This window comes from Triplophysa rosa, linkage group LG13, assembly GCF_024868665.1.
Source record: "Triplophysa rosa linkage group LG13, Trosa_1v2, whole genome shotgun sequence".
NCBI classification, from domain to species: domain Eukaryota; kingdom Metazoa; phylum Chordata; class Actinopteri; order Cypriniformes; family Nemacheilidae; genus Triplophysa; species Triplophysa rosa.
Window position 1 is genome coordinate 20,449,214 of NC_079902.1, and position 24,920 is coordinate 20,474,133.

Sequence of the window (24,920 nt, forward strand, 5' to 3'; positions counted from 1 at the left end):
GAACTAGGGTTGAGTCAAACAGGACGATGGGAGGGAAAAATACAGGGTCAGATGGAGACTAATGTGACAATGGACAAAAACGTGGCACTGCAGTCGTGTTTTTGCCAAGCTGCGTCAGGTGTTTGGACAGAGGAGTAGATTAGGAGGGTGGAGATTTATCGCGCGCCTCTCCAGGGGTCAGGTCAGCATGTGTAATACGATGTAATCGCGTGTTAAACGGCCGGGCCTGTGCGATCTTTCTTAAGCTTATTAAAACACATTAGCGAGTATGTTGACTGTTCTGGAGTTTGAGGGGATCAGTATGTGAATCATTAAGAGGGACTTATGAACTTCTGTTGTCATTCAAATGTGGTTGTGTCATTGCTTTACAGGCCTTGTGCGTTCCACATTTCAATAACAGAACATGTGTTTCTTAACACACTCTTATTTCTTCCGTCTGGATCGCTGCCTTCCACCTGTTTATACCAAGAGATACAAGAACTTCCAAAAGATGTGAAGATTGCTGCATCAGCCACCTGCATTAAAATACACAACACAACTATGATGCTTTTTCGATGTGTGTTGGCTCTTTTGGCGAACAGATTTTTGGAGTGTGTTTGCTTACGCAGAAGACACAGGTTTTAAAAATGTACAGAAAAGTTGCAATGAAGAATCTCAGTAAATGATGTTCGAGTCAGTGCTCATTTCCTCTAGCAGTTTTGTGCATTTAATTTTAATCAAATAACTTCAAATAAAAATGATTTTTGGGCCAAAACAATGATTTTTGTGTGCTAGCTATTCTACAGTCTATTTTTCTTGAATTGCTGTGTTATTGTTCATTTTTGTAAATTGTTTAATATTGTTTCATTGGACACATTCACCTGGCCTTGTGTTTATATAAAAACAATATAATATGTTTTTCTTGTGTTTGTTCATCGGTCTGGCTAGTGGCTAATAATATAACTATTTATATTTAATTTAATTTATACTAATATTTTATTGTATAATAATTGTATTAAATAAACAATTTGTTGAATTTTATGGCATATTAATTTTAGTAAATAAACAACTTGTTGAATGGGTCGTGTAACTTTGTAGCATTAAGTTTAGCCAAGTAACGGTTCTTCTACTGGTAATTCAAAATAATACTGACTTGACGTACTTTTAACTTGCTAGCTAATGTAATTTACTCGTTATTTCTTTTGCTTGTTATCAGAAATAATCTACAGGGACTCTATTCTTTGCAGATGTGTAAGGACGTTAAGTTTGGACCACAAACATAAACATTTGTTTATGCTGTTGCTTTGAAACCATAATATGCGTTTTGATGGGAAGTTTCTTTGTGACAACTTGCCCCATATTAAGTAACAAAAAAGTTTTTAATAATATTTAAACAGTTAAAACAGTAAAAAGTGACAACCAGCACCATTCTTTCTTTGATGAAATTCTATTTAAATAAATGATACACTATGTGTACTGTATGTAAATGTATTCAGCCCCCATTGTAAATAACATCAGATAAAAAAGACAAACAACCCGTGAGATGTTTCCTTCATACACTTTCAGTATCCCAAGAGGCTGATACACTGGAAAAATGTATCAAACCTGAGTCCCTTAAATCCTATAAGATCCCAGCCGTGTTGTGCCTCAGTGTGTGATCCTGATGAGAAATCCACCGTGTGGTTTTGGCTCGCTCGGGGACCGGGGACACGACCGCGTCTCAGGCAGTCCTGATGAAGCACTGAGGAGATTACAGCAGTTAACACGGGGAGCATCGTTCATGTTGGAGACATTGATGATCATTAAATGGAGATCAAACACTGTCTCTATCCTCCCTGCTTGCTTGTTGGTCAAAGGGGATAGGTAATGCACGCGGCCACGCTTCATTTAGGGCTAAAGCGTTTTACAGGTCCTTCCCGGACCCCTCCGGCGTACGTTCGCGAACGCGAACATAGATTGATTAACCCACATTGCACTCAAACAGGAAATGGAACCTGAAATTATGAACATCGCACGTTCATTTCTCTTGTCATCTGAAACAAACTGCAACTTTTGACGGGAATGAATCATGAATCATGAATCACAGGTCAGTCAAACACGAGTCAAAGTTGAGCACATTTACTCATGTTTATTTCCTACACACAAAGGAAACATTCTTCATGCATAAGGCGCGGTTGTGGGACGGTTTCCCCGGGACTCATCTAAGCAGGGTATTGTTTTTGACACATCACAAACATCTTGGTGATATTATACGGCTTATGTTTTCAATTACCAACAATCGCTGGAACGCTGAAACTGTGTTTAGGCCTCTTTCCGCAGGAGGTCAATGAGTTACGGCACAGGATGATCGTGTTAGAAGTTCAAATCTGATTGCTCATGTGGTTAGCGAGGTCTTCTTCTGGGTGTGGGAAGAATGGAGCGGTGTATTTCTGAACCGATCCCCGCTTTTAATCACGAATAATTGCCACGAGGAGTTATGTGCCTCTTTCTGACAGAGAACACAGTGATAAACAGTTTCAGACCCACGCCAGAAAGTTACAGAAGAATTGTATGCTTTTCTCAAGTGATTAAGATTTTTTACGACAACTAAACAACTTAATTTCAATTAATCACAATTGTTGCTAAAAAAAACAAAATGAAGAAAATTCCAAGACATTATTCGAACTAAGGATTCTGTTCCAGCTATTTTTGATAAATGCACGATTCTGCACATATGTATTGTATTCCAACTCAGCTGTTAATGTTACGATAAGCCATAAAATTCTTAAAATAGTTTCGTATTTAATATGAAAAGAACTTAATTTCAATAAATCATCATTTTTTGTTGCGGAGAAATACCCCAAAATGAAGAAAATTCATTATTTCAAAAAATACTTTGAAATCTATTGTTATATTAGTGCCATGCTCATGAGACGTTATAAGTTATTTTGTTGAAAGTTGAAATAAAAACTGTACCTGTTCCATTCTACACATCTGCATTGGATGCAAGACCGACCTCAGCTCTCACTGTCATAATAAAGTATAAAATGTAGAAATTAGTTTTATATTTAACATGAAACTAACTTATTTATGTCACGCTATTAATATTTTAAGACAAATTCATTAAACAATTTTCAATTAATATTAGTAAATCACATTTTTTGCATGCAGAAAATAGTTTCAAAATGAAGAAAATGAAAAGACATTATTTGAAAAAGGATCTTATCTATCTCTTTTGTGATATTAGTGTCATGCTTTTGAGAATTTAAAAGTTATTTCTAATGAAAGATGTAAAACAATACTGTACCTCTATTTCATTCTGCACATCTGTGTTGAATGCGAGATCCACCTCAGCTCTTACTGTCACGATAAAGCATGAAATTCATTCAAAAGTTAGTTTAATATTTAATATAACATATTCATAGCATTGATTTCACATTTTGTTTTTTACCGTATATTTGAAACATAAACCTTACAACATAATTGCTGTGTAAATGGATTATGCATTAAACAATATAATAAGACACCACAGTGAGATATTCTGCAAGAGTGCATCAAAACAATGTGTATCTACATTATACAAGCAAAAGTAGCTTGATCATTTATTTATATTCAGTCGCTAAACCGAAAACAATCGACAGCTCCAGAATAGGAATCTCCTGACTACATTCGATTGAGATCAGTCTCCTCCTGCCATTTACTGCTCTAATCCTCTATATTCCATCAAACCTATTGCCATAATGAATGCAAAAAAGCCTCTCCCAGCGGAAGGATGCATTTTAGGTCAACTACATACATCGCCATCTGTTCTCCTGCATGACTCGAAAGAGGAGCTTTGGAAAGAAATGAGGGACGGGAAATGGTGGAGCAGAGAAAGATATAAGATGGAGGGAGAAGGCGCTGTGTTTTGGGAGCGTAGGGCAGGTGGTGGTGAGAGAGGAGCAAGTGAGACAGACCGGTATGGGAATTCTTCACAGTGACTCGGAGGAGAGCATTCATCATGCTGTAGACCCTCTGCCTGCCTTATGAGTGAAACCTAATTGACACAGAGGACGCTGAAAATCCCTTAACATACTCCTGAGCATGTTGCCGAAACGGTTCAGGGATTCAGACAGGGGACGGTCGTTGTGTAAAATCATAGTAAAGCGGTGTCTTTATGCAGTTAGTGATACAAGGGACACCAGTCGGGGCATAGATTTGCGTAAAGCAGATGCAAAGTTAAAGTGCACCAGAGAGAGACAATAGACTGGAATGAGATGTGACTTGAAGGGTGTTAGGGAGTACCTAAGAATATGAAAGAGAAAAAAATGACAAACTTTAATACATTTTTCAGTAACTTGACTGATTGTTTTCCATTACAAGCTTCTTTTAAAAAATGTAAAACTTCTTGGTTGGGTAAAATATGGACATTTCTAGGTTAATTGAACCAATGGTTGGGTGTATTCATATACCCATTTCGAGAATTTCTCAAAATTTTAAATGTTTTTTTTAAGCAGTTTGTATTAGCAAGTTACTAAAATGTAGTGAAGTTAGTCTTTTTTTATTTTATCTGTATATATATTGCGGTTGGTTACTTCACAAAACTGCTCTTACCCACAAGACACATGGCATATCATAAAGTGTAATGTGGGGAAAAAATCATGAATGGGTTTAAAAATATTCCTTTTGTATCCAAGCAAGCAGATCAACGTGATCCGTTAAACTCTCTTATATGAATAATTGGGAAGTCACATTACGTAAAAAAAAATAAGTTAAACCAATAAATGATTCACTTGTGCAGTGATGAACTGTGTTAAGTGCTAAATTCAAAATAATTTCATATTATTTATAACATTCATTTTACTATGTAACATTGTGTTAAATGCTGCTGTTGGTCACCAAGCGTGCTTTCTAAGTTGTCTAAAAATAAACTAAATTATCTGATATTAATATATCATTGCTATGTCCAACTATTATGTACTGTAACTATTTTTACACATTTCTCAGCTACATGCACATCTCAACTACATTTAAAAGAACAAGCAAAATTGCAACTGAACAGCTAGCGACCACCGTGTGATTTAGGCTTTGCATGAAAACAATATACGTTTATTTTTGTCAGAATTTGTGTAACAAAAATGCAGAAAATGAGACTAAACTCACCAGATTTACATGTGAATGGACATTTTTTGTCACAGTGGTATTCTTTAATAGTTTTATTTAAAATCAGGGGGAAAATGCGAGTGGTCACCTGCCGTGACCAGCGATAATCTGCACAGAACCCGCTCATCTCAAACGATCTAAACGTAAGGCTCGTCTCACACGCAACTGCCATGACAAAATCCACTTTGAGAACCCTGTTCTCACCATCATCTGCATTCTCAGGGTCAACACGGGGCAGGAAAAGCAGAGACTGTGAAGTTTACGGATGATTTCTATAAAGAGACAAACAAAGACGCGTAGAGAGAGAGCTAGAAAGGAAAATCATTAAAGCTTCTGGAAGCATTTCAAGTCATTCTCATGTACGGGAGGGTCCGGGGGGACTGTTGTGTGGGTCTTGGCAATGACAGACCCCTCGGACCTGCAGGTGGGTTTTACTTCAACCTTCAGCGGTCTCTGTGGGTAACGCACTCAAAAAAACATATTGTTTTCTCGTCTTTTTAAGGGTGCGTTGCGGAAAAATGTTTCAAACGTGCTCCGTTTGTGATTTATGTCACATTTGATGCTAGTTTAATATTAAATTCAAATATGTCTTGCTTTAGTACAATGCAAAACTATCTCCAGCCCAAGAGGAAATGTGGACCGGGGGTCGGTAAGGGTCACAGGCCTGGGGAATGGAGAGCCTGCGGCCTAGTTGACAGGGGAAAATATTTTGTAATCTCCAGGGTGCAGCTAGTTCAAATTCAGCGCTGCTTTCGCTTTACTCCCAGGACAAGAATTTGGCTTCAATTTCAATAGCTTTTCCAGATGTTCTTTTTTACAATTTTTTTGACCCTTTCTCTCTTTTTTCAGCGCGGCCCATTGTGAGTTTTTGAATACCACAATTAACGTTCATAAATCATGTCGTGGACACTTCCCCTTCAATCACAGGGGAACTTTCTGGAAAGGTGATGATACACCGGCCGCGAGACCAAAGTTCACGAAACAACTTTTATTTACAGCATTTTGATACAAAAGTATGGATAAGAATTAAATAATTGGTTCACTTGCAAAGAAGAATCAAAAATCTTCAGTCTGAACAAATGTATGTCGACACGAAAAAGGTCACTTCTGATTAAAACTCATAAGATAGGAAATGAAACCGTACGTTGACGTATAGCTCACCCACTTTGTCTCAACACTGGTCTCAACAGCAAGAAACACAAGTACTGTCACGCATGGATGGAGGCAGAGGAACCGGTGAGGAACATGAGACCTTGGAGACCGCGCTCGACCCTCAGGTGACCCTGACATAAGCGTGGTGAGTGAAAGACAGAAGGCAGAGTCTCAAAACACGCTTACAGGTCAAACGCTAACACAGCGCAAACAATCATTCAACCCCATGGCTTTCACCGTGACTTTCTCTCTCGGCCTATCTGTGTTTTCCTCCATTTTTTGCTGCGGTCTTCTGGGGCCCTGTGTTGTCAACACCAGCGGTTTCTACCAGGTAATTGATAGGTATAGAAAAATACTCTCTAATTCCACCTCATCAGCTCCTCTGAATATCATTTGACAGTAAGGAAGACTCATATGGATGCTACAGAAATGTTAAATATCCTACTTTTCTCGCTTGTTTTCGATTTCTAGATGTGTGCAGAAATAAAAACACAGAAAAACCAGGTAACTATTAGGTAAAAACCAAACAGCTTATTTTCCACCATGAAGTTTGTTGCTAGAAAAGGCCAAATCTGTTCATGTCATTAAGCAAATGCAGTACATGATCCTTAATGATATTGCTATTATCAGAATGAGACTTTTTTTGAATCAGTCCATTCCTTAAGACACACAAAACCACAGATGAGATATCGTTAATATCTTAATCATTTCTTTTAGACGTCAACGAGATCAAAAGCAAATGGAAACTTTTGCATAAATCCCTTGCATCTCAGATATTTATTTCAATAAAAACAGACAAAAATCTCAATTATAACCTCCATTAGAGTTTCAGAAGACATCTCAACAATGTCTCTGAGCTCAGATTTGCCGAGTATACAGTTAATAAGAACTCAAACATTTCTCATCAAATTTACCCATAACTCATTTTACACCTCCATACTCTTCATGTATTTTATCAATCGTCTCATTTGTTTCTATTTTTATGTAAGAACATTTCTGAGACTGAAACACAGCTGAGAACTCCATTAAATCTCCTGAGCTATAAAAGAGTAATCTTCGAGCAACAATAATTTCCTCTGGGATTCCAGTAAATATTATAGAAATCATTTATTATTCTACCGCTATAGCATTTACTCGTGTTGCAGAGATTATTGTTACTATAAACCATAATGAAATATGAGTGATGTTTCGACAGAGCCACACTTTTCTGGGAAATCAAAACACAAATGGCTTACTTATAGCTGTCTCTGTGTATTAAGGTGAGATATGAAAAGGTATTTTAATGTCAAGAAAGTTACACAATTCAGATGTAAACAAAGAGAAAAAGACTCAGCAGATCTGATATTCCAGAGCAGGCTGTTGTACGCTCAGCTCACGTTGCATGTACAGACAGACTCTATCATCATTTTACATATTGATCTTGGAACAGCCGTCGGTTCATGACAAGATGATCTAAGAGCTCTGTTTGGTAAAGTCTTAGCAGTTCTGCCGTTTTTACTGGAGCCAGAGCATTTTACTGTTACTTTTTAATTTCTTTGTGGCGATGACATGGGGTAATTTAGCAGAAATACCATGGTATTTCAACAAAGGAATATCATTTTGCCAGACTAAACCTTTTTATGAGACGGATAAACCCGAGCACCGATAATCTTGCAGATGACAACTTTGATTTGGTTGATCGGCTGTGAAGACCTCGAACCTAAAACCAAGCGACCTCAGGAATCGCTCGCACGGAGAATTGACAACAATTCTTTCATCCAAACACACAACAGATTAAATAATGCATGACGGAGTATCTCTCTCTCTTTCTGCTCTATCACTCTGACCTGTCGGAAAATCTCAGGACACTTACCAGAGGCTTAAAAGAAGCCAAAGCTTTTTATGAAGTCAGTTTGGAGTGAATTACATGCAGAATGGCAAAGAGGTGATTATTTTTTAGCTGTTGGCCTTGGAGGTGAGCGGGGAGAGCTTGCTGATAGCCAAACAACTTCATCTGCTTACATGATTATAATTGCTGCACGTGGGACCCCGAACGGCGATGTCGACTACCCCTCCTCAGAAGGGGCGCAATGCCCTGGGTAATACACTCGGTTGGAGAGGGGGAACGAGAAATGTTATCATTAACAGCTCATGTTGCATGTAGAGACGGGAAATATTAAAATAAATAGAAAGTAGAATGCATTATCTATGCTGAGATTTTAATCAAAATAATTAGCCGGGCCACAGCGGGGACCTGTTTTGACCTTTGTGCATTAGAGCGATTAAAACCTTACCTGTGTGCTGAATTTGAACCAGCGTGCCTCCAAATATAAGCCCAGGGAATTGACCACTACTACAGTGTTGGTCCAACAGTGATTGCTTTTGACACATAGAGAGCAAAGCAGCATATCGGTCCAGAGCATTTAGAATTACAAAGTCTATAAAATGCCATTTAAAGTTGATGTACACTGTAATGTAGGCAAAAGCGTGTATCATTATTTTTATTGTTCGTATACATTCTGTATACATAATTATTAGTTACTGAATAAATATATAAATACAGACTGTTCAGAGAGTAGAAAGTAACAACTTCAAAACTACGCAATGACGTTATGAATATGTTAATTAGCGTGTGACATCATCCAGCGCCACAGCTCCACGGTAGCCCGAAAGTGAAACTCCACCTATGGTAGTTTGGTATTGCAACTTGAATTTCGTTTATTTAAGAGGTAAAATAAAAACTAAAATAGGACAAATGTGCATTTTCTCACCTTACTTCCATTTCAAAATATTTTGTTGGGTCTCGAGATTATACCTGTCAAACGTCTGAGAATTGCTGATTTTAATAACTCTTGGAGAGAAAATTATCACTCCATTCCTTTCGCATCCGGTCCATGCATTGCTTGGCTGCAAAACTTGATGCTTTGGTTTCTTTTGGAATATTTTTCTGTTGGCGAAGACAAAAATCAAGTCGAATTTAGTTTAAGACGCAAGTTACTTGTTTATAAAACTGCTCGATAAAAGAAATATCCTACTCACAATCTTTCCTTTGGCCTTGCACCTACTGCCACATCACAGCCGTGCTGAGTAAAACAGTAAAACAGCTATCTTGGATTCCGAATCTGGGATTTAGTAAAGTGGTTTTGCTGAAATTTTACTCCCAAACTGCCAGAAGATATAAAAACAAAACAAAAAGGAGATTTTTAAACACACCATCAATCAGTGTCTAGAAAACAGATCTGATCCATCTGGTGGGATGAAATAAACCACCAAAAAGCCACTGAGAAAACAGCAACACACTGAAAATATTTTAATATACACGATTGTACTTAAGAAAACCATTTAACCGCTGGTTACTCCAATCTTTGTCTCTACATAAGTAGAAAAGTGTGAGGCAGCAAGGGAGTTGTGGTCGCCTATTGGTTCAAGACCTGAATTCAGTTTCAAGCACTCGTGACTATCAAGTCGTGTCTTTGTGAGATGTTTAATGACTGCTTGCTCCAAGACATAATCTTCAACAAGGGAGATGAGATGACCTAATGGTAAAGGACTTGGATTATTGCCACAAAAACTGGAAGTTCAGTTTCAAGTACGGTTGGCCCAGATTTTGTGCTCCATCACAATTGCTTTAGAAAGAGTCATTTAACCAGCGGTTGCTCCAGGCCAACGTCCTTTCAAAAAAAAGGAGGAAGAACTGGCGTAACTTAATTGTTCAGGATCTAGGCTGACACCACAAAAGTTTTCTTGTCAATCTCAGGTACGGATGACCTAGAAACTTCAAGTTACATGCTAAATTTAAAATTTTCCTTCATCACTATTTTGAGCTGACATCATTATAGTCATCATTATAGCGCAGGTGATGGAATGAGTTGTTTGATCTACAGTATGGCGGCAAAGAGCGCCATTTTAGTCTCAGATGAAGATGACCCCTAAAGCACTCAAAGGGATATATCATACTCTTTTACTATTAATGTATTTATTTTGTAATAAATACTTGTAATAAATGTGAACACGAAAAAATCATAATTTAATCACATAAATGACATAATTTAATTTTTAAGACTATTTGCACCCTTACCGTTACGAAAAACAGCCAACTGTGCTTTTTAAACCTGTATATAAATACCCTCTTCACATATGAATTGAGATGCTACAGATTTGTTGAGTCTTACGTCATTTTAATGGCCACATCCTTTATGTTGATAAATGCAGTTCAATAAAAAAATCCAAAAAAATAAAAACATTACATTCATAATGATAAGTCTCCTACAAAGGGTACAGTCACAGACATGACTGTGTAATGGCATTGAAATGAACTAACACTGTCGTTCCCCTCATCTGCACGAGTAAATCCCCCCATCACGCATATTTAACCTCACTCCATCCTATAGACAAGTTCATGGCACTACACTGATTCCAGTTCAGTAAAAGTGATAATGTCTTGTTAAATCAGATTGAACACACGAGCGTCTCATCCTCTCCCCTTTAATCACCGCGTGGGCTTTGATTAGCCGTGGCGCAGGAATGATGGGTGGCATTTTCCAGCCCTGCTGGGCGTCTGAGGAAAATGATTTACCGCACTTACAGCTACTTCCTTCTTTTTTCCTCTTTTTCCTCCTCTCATTCCCAACGGTTTTGATCTATTTTTGCAGCCTGACTGCCAGTCGTTTATCACAGGCAGAATGGCTAGAAAGTAATCTGGCATTAGCGACCAGTGACTAATACCTCAGGATTAAAAAATTGAAAGCCGAAGTTTGTCATTTGAATAAATCATGACAGCATATCACCATTATTAAAGATGAAAAAGGAGGACTCGGCTGTGCTCCGGGTAAAACACGCAGGAGGGCAGAAAACACGAGCCGTAGTGATGCTGCGAAAGGGTCTGTGAGAGGACTGCATTGTTAAAGGTTTCATCGTAACACGGGTTAAAGTAGAACATTTACGGAAGATTTACTGAGAGCTTCTACACCAGTGTTTTTGAACCAGGGGGTACTACAACAAACTTCCAAGGGGGATTCAAGATGACTTAAAATGATTTAAAATAAGACAAAATAAGCCTTAAAATAAATAAGCTACGTTTCTACATCTTTCTAGTTGTGCCAAGCTTAAGAATATTTTATTGAGAGGGAAACAGAAGCGGCGGTGCCCTCAAATATTGCTGGGGACAACAGGGAATCGAAAATCCTGGATTGTTTTCGACCCGAGGTTGGGTCAGAAAGGGACGAACCCAACGGCTGGAAAGTAATTTACCCTATGCAGGGTTGTTTCTTCCCAAAATGCTGGGTTATTGGGTCAAATATAAACATTGTGTGAGTTAATTTAACCCAACGGTTGGGTTCGTCCATTTTTGACCCAATGCTGGGTTGAAAATATTCCAAGATTTTAAGAGAGTCTCTCACAAGACAGCACATGCCGTATTCACAGCAAATTTACAAAAATATGTGTCAAGACTCTACAAAAAACACACTTTACGATTATATTTTATTTCTGTGTTAGTAATCTATTGTACTTTCTATATTTGGTCTAATGTTATGTTTATTCAAACACACAAATCTTTTTCACAGATTGATGGAAATGTATCTGAATTATGTGAATAGTTCAACACATTTGAATAATTCAAATGTTTTTATTTTCTGTTATTCAGTGACTAGGCAGTATACAGGTACCTCAGGGAAAAAATGTGTAAACTTTAAATGAGGTAACAACTCCTACATTGTTAGGATGAGTAAAAATCTGACCTAGACGGGTTGTGTAAGATGTCTGGTGTGATACACTTTTTCTCGGGTGGTTTTGGTAATGCTAACCTGACCAAAGGTGATTTCCTTCTGTCTCAGACTTATACACACTCTGCCACAGGCCACTGGTCAAACTCTCCACCTGTATAATTTATGACACACACACTTCTCTGAAAGTAGTTTCTGTTCTTGTGTCTCACAGCATCCTGCAAATAAAAAATGGACAAAACAGAAGACTGAGACACGAGGCAGCAAAATATAGAAATTTACCATGTTTTTGTACAGTAACTACTATGTGGTAATATTTAGCTTTATACTATATTGATTGATTCTTGTGTTTTTTTTCACTCCTTTTCATACTCACACATTTTCCTTGTTGCGATCACCCTTCTCTTTGGGCTAGCCGCTATGCTAACCGTCACAATGGAATGCTACATTGACACACACTTAACTTTAGCCGTCTAGCTTTACATTCACACTTAACTGAGCATGTGCTAAGCAAACAGTAGGGAGCGTTTAAAAAGCACTTTGAGAAGTAAATCCCTCTTGGCAACATAAAGTTCAATTAAGCAAACAACCTCTGTGCTAGTTAACCCTGCTCCACACATCAAAGTTGATCAATAAGGTCATAAAACCAGTGCTAAAAACTACCACGAAGTGCAGCGCTTCTTCTGGAAGATCCTGTATTGTTAAACCAAAAAATAACAAATTAAAGTGTGAAAGAAAGGAGGAAAGTTAAGCTCTGAAACTGAGAGAAGACGATGGCACCTTTTTAGTCCACACGGTACCTTTACTGTTAATGTGAGCATTAGTGCATAGCGTCTCTCTGGACCGCTGCACTTTTCTAGCTTAATTATAAAGCGCATTGGCTAATGAACTGCAGGATTACTGAGGTGATAATCACTGTCTTCGTATGTGCATTAGTGGACAAGAAAGAATGAGAAAAAGAAAGAAAGAATCACCTAGAAAACTCAAAGAGAGTCATGCGTGTACACTAGGGTGACCATACGTGTCATTTTTCCCAAACACGTCCTGGCCAGGATTTCGGGTGCGTCCTCCGGAGGTTTTTTATTTCAGGTTTTATTTCAGAAAAGCAACCGTTATATTTCAAGGTAAGAATAAAAATACGTCTTAAGAGAAATAAAGTTAATTTTATAATGTTTTTTAACTGAAATGTGAGAACCTCGATGACGTATGCGGTGGACAAATGCGACCTCGGGAGGACACACCTGAAATCCTGGCCAGGACGTGTCCGGGAAAAATGGCCACATATGGTCACCCTAGTGTACAAACACCTGATAAACATCCTAAAACAGCACAATTATATTAATTCAAAATCAAAAAGGTTGTTCTTTATAACATTTGACAACATTTGGCAGTGATAACCAAACACTTTCTCAGCTAAAAAAAACACATTTGTTTCATATACATGTGCTATCAGGGTCAGAATGACAGGTCAGGGTTAAAAGGACATGCAACACTAAGGAAGAAGACGTATGACCACGTCATTTTATTCATAACCTGCTAAAGCCATCCATATATTTCAGCTCACAAGAACGCTTTCAAATGCGCGTATCAGTGCGTGTACGTGACCCAGTTCTGTCCACACACTTTTCTGCTCGCCTTTCATGCATGTGGTGTGTGTGTCTTCGTAAAGGCCAGTGTTTGCTGTGTGTTTTACACACTGTGGGCCCTGTCAAAATAAGGGGCCCCTCTGCGTGGGCTTGACATTTCAGCAGCCCGCCATTGGCTCCTCCTGCGATCTTTGCACACACATGCGCTCGCAACTTCCCACGATGCCTCTCTCGGTTTCCACCCACCAGGGAACCGCTCCGGTCTCATTTACCCATGAACCCCGGCACCACCACCCCCGCCCCACGACATCTCCGCCACGGCCGATTGTATTTTTGATGTCCAGAGGGGCAGTGCTCCGATTTATCATCTTTTAATATGACATCTCACATTTATCACTCGGGTGTTAAAACACGCAACGGCCATCGAAAATGAGCTTCATTAGCCGGATATTGTGGCTGTAAGTACGCCGCTAATTAAATTCAAACAGACTCCGCCGACCAGAGAGGCAATTATATTATATGCACACAACATGATGAAGTATTCCTCGCTCTGTTAAAGAGGCAGCGCAGCATGCAAATATTTGTGTGTCGCTGACCCCTCCAGCGGTCTGACAGAGGCGGCCCGGACGTAGCGTTCTGTTTGATTGTGTTAATTTGGGTTTTTGAATAATATATCAGGGTTTCCTCTTTTGCAGCCTGCTCGTGCAATTAAGCACCGCCCGGGTCCAGATGATTACAGGCTATGACACGCACACCTTATACTGCGCGTGGACTTTTTAAAGTCTCATTGTTTAATCTTATTGCTGAGGCGCTTTGGGGGTGGTAAGTGGAAAATTAGAGTTATTGACTTTGATATAATGAATTGTTTTAAGCTGCGAACGCTGCTAAATTCCCACCTATCCGTAAGGTCGGAACGGTCGCATTTCGTAACCGATCTGGGGTCTTAATTGAAGCCCGAAAACAAAGGACTAAAATAAAGATGTAATCCCACACACAGCATCAACAGTCCCATAAAATAAAAACGGTGGAGCAATTAAACGCTTTGTTTTTACCACATACAGCAGTTTTGACAGGAGCTTAATGACTTTTCCACAACGGAGGGCCCCAGGAATGCGCGGGTAAAAGAGCGGTGCAGGACCAGGATGGCCACAGATGTCACGCCGCGGCCTCTCTGTCTCTTTTTCCACTCCATTGAGCTTGTTACAGCCGCCCTCCATACGCAGGCTGCCTCCACATCCTCTCCCGAACACGGGCCTCTCTGCGTGAGGTGGGAGACTGGGAGGCCGCTGGAAATGGGTTGTGAAAAAGGGCTCCCAGGGGTCACGTGGAGACTGAGGGGAGAGAGAACAGAGAACAGCTCGGCACACCTGCAGGTCGACCGGCCGCACGCTGGCTGGCCCCACGCACCGGCCCATCTCGTGGACCGGTGGTCCAGTTGTCATGCACTTTTGCCCCGCTCCCTCCCACGTCTCTCTCATCGTGCCCCCCGTTCGTCTTCGCCGGGCACCCCCCAAAATCAACAGCACCTCCTGGGCACAGCCTCCCATTAAAGACATCTGTGCATAGGCGATGAGCAGATAAATCATTTTTGCAGAACAATTTTGATAAATGAGCTGTTCGCTTCGGAGTACCTGTGCTTCAGCGTTTCTTTACCCTAGTGGTCTATGGTTTCTGTTTCCAACATGCTGCAGGCGTATTTTAAGCCCATGTATACACACACACACATGCCAAAACCATCTCTTGCCAACAGCAAAAGTAGAAGTTGGAAAGATCTTTAAATAAAGGAATGTTTTAAAGCATTGTGTTGTACAAGCAGCGAGTTATCTGGCAAATACAACTTAAGGTTAATGTTAACCTCATACTTTTGGCAAGAAGTTAACAGAAATTAGTTTAATAATGAAAAACAAAGCATAAATTAAATGTAATGCATAATCTACAATCTTATTTTCATTTTAAAAGGATTTTTATGACAGTGTAATTTTAGGGCAATTCAACTATTTGATGTTCTGAATGGTTTTTGTCATTATCTTTTTATTAAACCAGATGATGTTTTGAGTTGTTTTACTTTCAAGAAGGTCTGTCTGCAGTATGTCAGATGCTATAATTATCTATTTAATCCTGTAATTAAAAATGATAAGAAAAACAAGGAATTATTGCTCCCACATTTTTAAATCTGCAGCAATTTTGCACCAATCCATTGTAATTTCTGACCCTTCGTAATGTAACTTTTCTGTGTGGTAAAGAAACATTGGCAGAATAGTAGACAGTCATAAATCACCGTTCATTTTCCATTTAAATGACCCCACCGAGCATTAATTCATGTTCATAATCATCTGCAAATGCAATCAACACAAGACACTTCGCCACACAAGCAGAAAACCCAAATAACAAAATGAAGAAAATGTATTCGCCTAAAACATTCCGTCAGTACAAAAGTTTTTCGAGCCTTTGGAGAAAGAAAACAGCCAGCGCAGTCATTTAATGAAAGTTGATGGCACACTTATGCATTTTAAATTACTGCTTTTCTTCACCAGTTCAATTATCCGGGACAATATAACAATCATAAAATAAATTAGGCTTTGCGCTTGAGGGAATTGATGAGGTATCTTTGATGTAATAAAATCAAACAAATATCTAATTAACCATAACCATTATATTATGGTTTACAATTTTTATTAATCGTTGTTAATGAAATAAATCATTCAACACTACGGTCAAACTAAAGGTGCATCGTAACACAAATTAAACAAGAATTCTTGAAATGTGAGAGAGGTGTGTTTCAGCAGGGGGCATCTGGGGGCATCACGGGTCGATTCCACATGCTGTGGTGTTTAATACAATCCCAAGCTTCCCTCATCACTTCAAGAAAACTGTAAAAGTGTACTCTACTTTAACTACTATATACAAAGAAAAACGTTTAAATTCAGTTGGATTACGAGAGCTTGTTTTCAAGGTGTCTCGGGTCAGATTTGAAGAACTGTTAATTGTTCAGGTAGTCTTAAATCCAAATGTACCTCAGCAGCTGAATAATGAATAAGTCAATGAAATATGAATATATACTTTATCCTGAAAAAGGGGAAGTGTGCACATGACAGACTTCATTAGAGACTGCGTACTGAAGAGCTCATGTCACTTAGACGCACCCGCATACCTGCACACAAAGATACAAGCTGGTCCAAACGTTCATGTTGAACATCTGGGATCTGAAAACACAAAGATGTTGAAAATTCATGTTGAAGAGTCATGAAAAGGACAAATGTACAATTCTGCGTTATCTCTAGGTCACTAATCAAGCAAGTGTTAACCAAAAGATCAGATTCCCTTGCATCTCAAATCATGCTCGGAAAAAATGGACCATTCGATTTTTAGATTTTATTCATTTAACAGAAAGTTCTGAAAAGATACTTAACAATGGAAATAATAAGCAAATTATGTTTTGCCAGTGTATGAGCCAATGACTGTCCAAATGCAGTCAGTAAAATAAACAGAAGACATATGAAATACAACTACTGAAATAGGTGTATTTTAAAATGTATTTAACCTTACTCAAATCGTGTTCAAAATAATATTTTAATAATAAATAAATGCAATAGATAAATGCATTACAAACACATATTGTTCCTGCAGTTTAATTGGTGGAGAACTGCATTGGTGTGTTTAATGCCCAGGAAATGCACATATTGTTAAAAAATCTTTATAAAGATTTATAAAGTCTGCCAAACATATTATACATTTCTTTGACTATTAGAAATAAAGTCTTAAACGCTATTATAATGCACCGGCTTTTTTATTTTGTCCTATTTTATGGCGTTCATATTTTAGATCGTTTAGCCCTAACAACACTGGGACCCAAAATACAATCATTCACAGAATAACATTTAACTGATCACAAAATAACACTAGATCCCATTTTTCACTCCCAAAAACTACATTTCTAAAACTTCCCTTTAAAACATGTAAAGACACAAAACTGTCAAATGCATCTTTCACAAATCTAAAACAAGTCTTTTGGTCCCTGTTGTGTGTCTAACCGCCCTGTGACTGTAAACATACTCGTACAGACAGAGAGTGAGCAGTCTGCCGCTGTGAACTCGCTCCACCAGAGGCCTGTGGTTTGTTGTCCTACACTATATGCTAATGGCATCATAATGTTATTTAGATCAATCAAATCTCTGGAGGCCGGCTGCATGACTGGAGCCGTGCGGTAAGGTCAAGAGCAGCGGGGGGGGTTGAATGTGCACAACATCGCAACAGTGCTAAGCAGCCCCCAGGAGTAGACTTTCTCACTTTGACTCTCTCTTTATCTGTCTGTCTCTCACTCACTAACTGCATCTTCTCCTGATTGGCCTTTGCTCCTCCGTCAAATCAGGAGCGATACGAGTTCTCCCAAAGACCCTGCTGGGATCACAGTGACCAGTGACACGCTCGACCGGAACAATGCATGCTGGGAGGCATCTCATTAATTTATTACATGTACCTTTATGCTTATGTTAGATTTTTGAGTTTAAAAATGCATGAAAAGAGTATCGGTGTCAAATCACAGACATGTAGTAGTAGTTCAATATAGCTTTAAAGGATAATGTATGGACGCTTTCATCGGATGCACGCACCTGGCCTGAAGTTAACTTCTGGTGTTTGGTTATACAATTTATATTAGAGTAATATTTTATTGTATATTTATTGTATTAAATTAGATTAAAACTACTTGTTCTTTACGGAGGTCTACCGGAAAAATAAGTTTGGGGTACATAACGTTTGTTGCCGCTGAAACCACCTATAGACTTGAATTTTTTATTTGAATTTGATTATTCTCAAAATATTATAGTTAAATCTTAAAAATATTTGCTTAACATTTTGATTCGGTTATAAATGTTATGTTTTTTGTATTTTGTTCAAACTTGTTAAAATCAGTTTTGTTTACGTCTTCTGAAGTGGTCTATAGACAGATTGTCATTATTGCAACAACCCTTAAATTGTACACAGCAAATACTACTCAACTTCCTAAATAAATTTGATTTGATTTAAAACATAAATATGAATTTCAACAATATTGCTTAGAATGCAGGGATTGACCAATCAGAATACAGTATTTCAAGAAACTCTAGAGAGCGAGAGTAGATGAACAACATTTTTTTCTCATCTAACGATCTCATCTTAGTCATGACTATTATTATTAAAAACATATTTATATAAACATAAAATATAGCAATTAACTTAACATGGAGATTCACATATAATGACTCTCCTGATACGAATGGATGTGTGTTATAATTTTACAATCAATATTCATTAGGGATGAACGCTCGAGTCTCCTCTGCTAACATTAGCATAGCGTGATAAATAATTTGTGCGCAAAACAAACTTTTTCTTTATTAACTTCCATTTATCTTACGCGTTAAAAGCCTCTTGTTTCTCACCGAATCACACAGGAATTAATTTCGCAGTTGCTAATGGTGTTCGAATTACAGGCATTAATACACAACACGTAACATATGGACCTGGTCACTTAGACAGGTGTCAGCGATTTACAACAGCTAGGCCCTATTTTTCATGGTCTGCAGGGCTGTAAGCAGGACGGAGATCCGCTCTATGGTTTGTAAGTGTAATGGGTACGTGTAGATCATGGTGCGATGATGCTGCTTTACAGAGGAAAGGCAGCAAGAGATGCTTCCTAGACTCCATCTTCCACTTACGAATCACAGAGTTTCCAAACACAAGCGCACAAACACACACACACACAGACACTCCACGCTCGTACGCGACAAACCGCAGGCGTACACACACGCGCTCAAAACACACAAAAACTCAATCGGGCTCCCCAGAGGCCCGTACGAGTTCTCAGTACTATCCCGTCTCCCATGACGATTCAGTTCACCAGGTGTTGTCTGCAACAGGCAATTAGTAGAATAGGTGTACCTGTCAATCACAGGGGCTGGAAGATTAGCTGCTTGCCTGTAATTAGCGGGTTAGAGGCTTCTTGGCCCAAAGGATAAAGGCTTTGCCAATAATGGGCCCTGGGGTATTAATTACTGAAGGTCGAAGCTGCAGTAAAGGCCAGGATCTTAGCAGTAGAGCACGTACGATGATTGTTTAAATTTCAAAAATAATACTGGTCTGACAGTTGTTAGTGTCCCAGGGGGTTGTGGGTACAAGGTAGCCGAGGTAATTAGTTTGAAGAGGAAAGGGCATGGTTGCAGGCGTGTTTGTGAAGAGCGCGGGAGGGTAAGAGAGGAAGACGGTGAACGAGAGAGAGAGCGAGCAGAAATAAGACAATAGAAGAGCGAAGAGACGGAACGGAGGTGGACGAGCCGCGTGGTTTAACCCCGCTGCGGCCTCACCCACCACCGTCATCGCCACGTACGCTCGTGCGTGCGGGGTCTTATTAAAGTCCTAAAGATGGACTGACAGATGCTGAGAGGTGAGGAAAACAAAGGAAGCCACTCACCTCGTGACGGCGGCCGCCGAGCGGCAGATGCCAGGAAAAAAGCAGCGGCGGAGGGGTTCAGCCAGAGTTCATTCGGAGGAGAGGTGATAAAGTGGACCTGCCACCGACTTACTGGACCCTGGAGGCCCCCGGGGCCGGCCCTGTTTCTGCCTCCTCGTAACGGCATTAAAACCCAGAGAACCCCGGCCACATTTCACGGGCCTCCCGCGGTGCACCTCGGTACACATGTCAACATGTAAACACACTCGCGGCCATCGCTCGCACTCCTTGGCCGTCGTGGACGAGCTGTCGGCTTCACGCTGTTCTAGATTAATGCGCCGGGCCGGTCCCGATAACGTGCGCGGACGTAATTTATGAGGGTTCTAAATGAAGACCTGAAAACAAAGGGGGGAAATCCCTGACCTGTCTCTAGATTTCAAAATCCTACTCGGTTTCTCGCCAGGTCGCAATAGGACGCTTCAGCTCGCACTTTTACCCTGGCAGGAACAGTAAAGCTGTTACAGTAAAGACTGAGGTCGACTGTGTAATTCTGCCATCAGATTTATTCATCCGAGGACAGACTTCTAGTTTGGCAAACGGGTGGGAAACTGATCGATGGAGGATGAAGGAAAAAACAGGGAAAGCTAAATCTTGAACAGGGACTCATTTTATTTGCCAGAGCTGCACTTGTCTTAGAAGTTAGGATTGCCGGCTTGTGGTTATCAAACATAAAAAATGAATAACAGTGAACCTGCTGAGGCCGGATCTCCATCCAGAACTTGCCGGATCCCTGCAGTTCAGACGGAGAAAGCGAACACTAATTCATGACCAGCAGAGGGCAGCGTAGCTTCCATTGGTTAAGCAGCAGGTCTCTAATAAATCTGTGCTCATGTAAAACTCTGCACCTGTGAGTGGCCACGGGCTCTGATCTGAGAGGAGCCTTCCGGTGTGCAGTAAACATGTCACTGGGCCTGATGCTCACAGCGCAGTTTATCCATACAATTAGACCGCAACCGTAAATAAACAGAAGGTAGATTTTCCAGCAGAAGCCTGACAAACGCCTCCCTCTCCGCTCAGATTCAAGACAGAATAAAATCACAGAATGAACCAAGTGAAACATCTTAATCTGCATAAAAAGATTTAAACAAATTGAAAATCTGTTCATGAAAACATGTCCAGATTACATTTAAAGAAAATAATTACTTAAATAAATTACCTTCAAATTTCAGAATTTCATCTGCTGGTAGGTTTTAATTAGATTGACCTCATTGTTAACAGTTTATATATTGTTAATATATATTGTTAATATTATTACAATTTCTAATTTAATTAAATGTAAAAAATGTTTTTATAGTGATTATAATTTATGAGTCAAAATTTCTATGAAAGAAATGTCTTAAGGTTCAATAATAGATTATTAAATTTATATTTATACAAAGTTGTATTTTTATAACTTTATAAATATATTTGTTATAGTCATATTTAATATAACTTTATTAAAATACACAACATGTGTGTGATTGAATAATAATACCAAAGTTAAAAATAATAAAATGTATTTATATAATAAAAATAATACAATTTTATAAATAAAACAAAATGGCAAGTATAAATAAAATGATGCTAACCATAGAAGGACATTTTTGTCTGTATGGTTTAATAAAAAAAACATTTAACATCTGTTTCGAAAATTAAACAGGGTGGGAAAATGTTCTTTAGACTATAAAAAAGAAATAAATGGTTATTTTTTAATGATGTTTGACTGAATGGTTCTTCTCTGGCATCACTGTAAAGAACCCTTTGAAGCGCCTTTATCTTAATTGTTAAACAAACTTTGATATATAAAATATAATAACCAAATGAAGACGGGGGAAGAAAAAAAGAAATATATGTTATCAAATGTATATGAATTAAAGCAGAATCAGTAAGGTATAACATTACCAATCATCTGATTTCTTCATGTTCTCCTCCGGGAGCATCATACAGCAGCGGGTGTTACCCGGCATTCCCAGAAGTCCTGTGTGACAGAGATTAAAGAAGAGTAAACAAAATGCTCTGCTGATCTCTCCTTCTCTCTGACACACGTTATTACACTGACACCTGTGCGTAACATGTGGAACTTAATGTCTTTTCATTTACCATTTGCTTCTTCCTAAACAAGGCACGGCTGTGGGTGCCGCGCGGGCGCCTGGTGTAAAAGACGTCTGGGGAACGCCAGCTGTGGATTTACAGTCAGACAAGCAGTCGTCCAGAAATACGTTGTAAAGGGCCGACCGTCGATAAGAGGAAACCGTTCGTTCTTCTGGTTTCTTGTGATGCCGCAGCGTGCGTAACAGATTTGTGCGTGGGGGAGGAACCGAACAGGTGTGATGTTCAGGGACAGGATCGGCATTGTTGCAGAGACTGAACTAATGTCCGCATCTGCCGAGGTGCATATTGAAGCATGCGTTCAGTTTTGGACATGCAATGTTTTCTTTCTGAATTTTACAAAGAATGAATGACCACAGTATTAAGATCACAAGAAAAAAAGGCATTGTTGATAGCATCTATTTTTTATTTAAAAGAGAGTTAGTTTGGAGGTTATACTCGCGGGACGTGCTTTCCCCGCCTTCTTCTGTGGTTGTCAGGGCAGCCGGTCGTCAAGGGAAGGCCCAACCCTTGGCACATCTTGAAGCCCTGACTCTGCTTTTGATTCAGTCTCCTGGCCAGCTTTAAGCCCACACTAATCGCTAACAGAGACTTTTTCCTTTTCATTCGTCCTACTGGTTTTCTCATGAAGATTACATTCCTACACCCTCTCTCGTTCCCTTCCGGAAAAATTTGGACAGGCGGATGCGTGCGACTCCTTCCCCCATGTTTCCCACTTTGATCCAGCACGACTCATATGTTTCCTCTAATTAAGAGGGATTTCATTCGCCTTTCCTCAATAAAAAAAGGAAAAACCACAGTTTTCGTTCACGCTTTCGTTATGTTTGTTTTTCCTTCGCTTCAAAACCCATGGCGATTCTGAATCCGGCCCGAGTCTAAAACAGCAAAAAGACATTACAGATAATGAGGGTAAACTTGGAGTTCTTCCACCTCAAATTTCGAGGTAACGCTGGAAAAATCTGTGAAACTTAGTGAGATAGAGTGAAATGTCGTAAAAGTGCTAAATCTTTGTCTCTCCCTCACCGGCCATGCGTGCTTGGAAGGAGCCCAGGGCCATTAGTAGGCATCAGTTCTGGCTGGTGTTGGTTGGAGTTAATAGTGTGTCTCCAGTCCATCAGGTCAGTTTGCCGGGTGGCACGGTGCTAAAGTCTCCTCAGTGGCCCACAACGGTTTATGGGGAGCCGCCTGCACTAAGCACCGCTCCTCTACGCTCTCATTCCCTTCCGTCAGCCCACGGTCCAGCATCCTTCCTGGATCAATGACACAAAAGGACTTTCATTTTTCCAAAAACATATAAAGAGGATATCAGTGATTAAAGAAGATCAACCAGTTAATCTCTTTGGTTTCAGAAACAGTTAAACCTTAAATTTCACAGAATCGGAGCCTAGGCAAACATTGTAAAAACGTTGTAAGTGCTCGTGTGAACTATAATTTCCATGTAACATTGAATGGTTAGGTGACTCAGATCCGGATTGGGGAAACCATCCGGTGTGGTTAGTATAGTTATTTAGCTGACACCTTTATCCATTTTTATAGTTCCCCTCAAAAACAGAAGTTTATTCAGAAGTGCTATTAATATTCTTCCATTAAACCTAAAAAAACTTTTAGGGGCGGTTTCCCGGACAGGGATTATCTTAAACCAGGACTAGGCCTTGGTTAAATTGGAATATTTAAGTTGTTTTTTAAAACATACGTTACAAAAAAACATTACTGGTGGGCATCTTGAGACAAAACAATCACACTGATATCTTAAGATATGTCAGTGCAAGTTGTTTTCGATTAGGACATCTCTAACATTTAAGTTAGTCTGGGACAACGCTTAAGCCCTGTGCGGGAAACCGCCCCATAGTCTGTCTGTATTATGTAGAAATCAGTGTTGGGTAAGTTACTCTGAAAAAGTAATTAATTACTAGTTACTTATTACATATTCAATTGTGTAATTAGATTACTGTACAAATTACTCTCTCCAAAAAGTATTTAGTTACTTATTACTAATTACTTTCTATATCCTACATCAACTTTGATTAGTTAAGTGATTCAAGGACGGCTCTTTTAATTCATTCAAATAAATAATATAAACTACATAAAGTACTCTTATTTACCGACCAAAGTATTACAAATGTGAGAATTATACATTAAAGCACAGATTTTAAAGTTAGACTTTGAATTTTGATTTGTTAATTCCACTATTGCACACACATTACACAAAGTATTTAGTCTAATTACATCAAAAGTAACTGTAATTAAATTACAGAAAAAATAAGAGTAATCCCTTACTTTACGTTTTCAAGTGAAAAGTAATTAAATTACAGTAACTAATTACTTAGTAACTAGTTACACCCAACACTGGTAGAAATACACTTTATGTCTTCTCAAGAAATATACTTAAAATTACACTTAAGTACATTTACAGAAAGGTCTGTTTGACCTATACTGGTACTCTTTGTAAACTTTTGTTTGAAATATACTTAATAGACATAATTCTCCTAAGTATTCCTGCATGGCTTGACTCTTTTAAAGTTTCAACAAGTACAGTTAAAAGCATATTTCAAGTACTTTCATGTATAAAAAGAGCTTAAAGATATATAAATAGTAGAGATGCACCGATACATCAGCCAATAATCGGTATCGGTAAAAGCAAATTTTGCCGCTATCAGCCGATAGTTTAAAAACAGTCGGCGATCAGGCTGATATATCCTGTCGATCAAAAGAGGACAGGAAAATGCAATGAATTTGTGCTCTGTATAAAGAAAATGTTAAGAAACATCACCAGTTTAATGTTCAATATTAATACTCATATGAATTAAT

At 38.9% G+C, this 24,920-nt stretch overlaps 2 long non-coding RNA genes across 2 annotated transcripts; both read right to left on the bottom strand.

Moving 5' to 3' along the window:
* Positions 1-1,444: 1,444 nt before the first annotated feature.
* Positions 1,445-8,611, bottom strand: LOC130564014 (uncharacterized). Its single transcript, XR_008964180.1, has 4 exons — positions 8,526-8,611; positions 3,266-3,318; positions 2,935-2,985; positions 1,445-1,720 (listed from the first exon to the last, which is right to left on the bottom strand). It is a non-coding gene; the product is annotated as an uncharacterized LOC130564014 (long non-coding RNA).
* A 47-nt stretch (positions 8,612-8,658) lies between these two features.
* LOC130564015 (uncharacterized) lies at positions 8,659-14,638 on the bottom strand. Its single transcript, XR_008964181.1, has 4 exons — positions 14,593-14,638; positions 12,036-12,172; positions 9,271-9,396; positions 8,659-9,178 (listed from the first exon to the last, which is right to left on the bottom strand). It is a non-coding gene; the product is annotated as an uncharacterized LOC130564015 (long non-coding RNA).
* Positions 14,639-24,920: the final 10,282 nt, after the last annotated feature.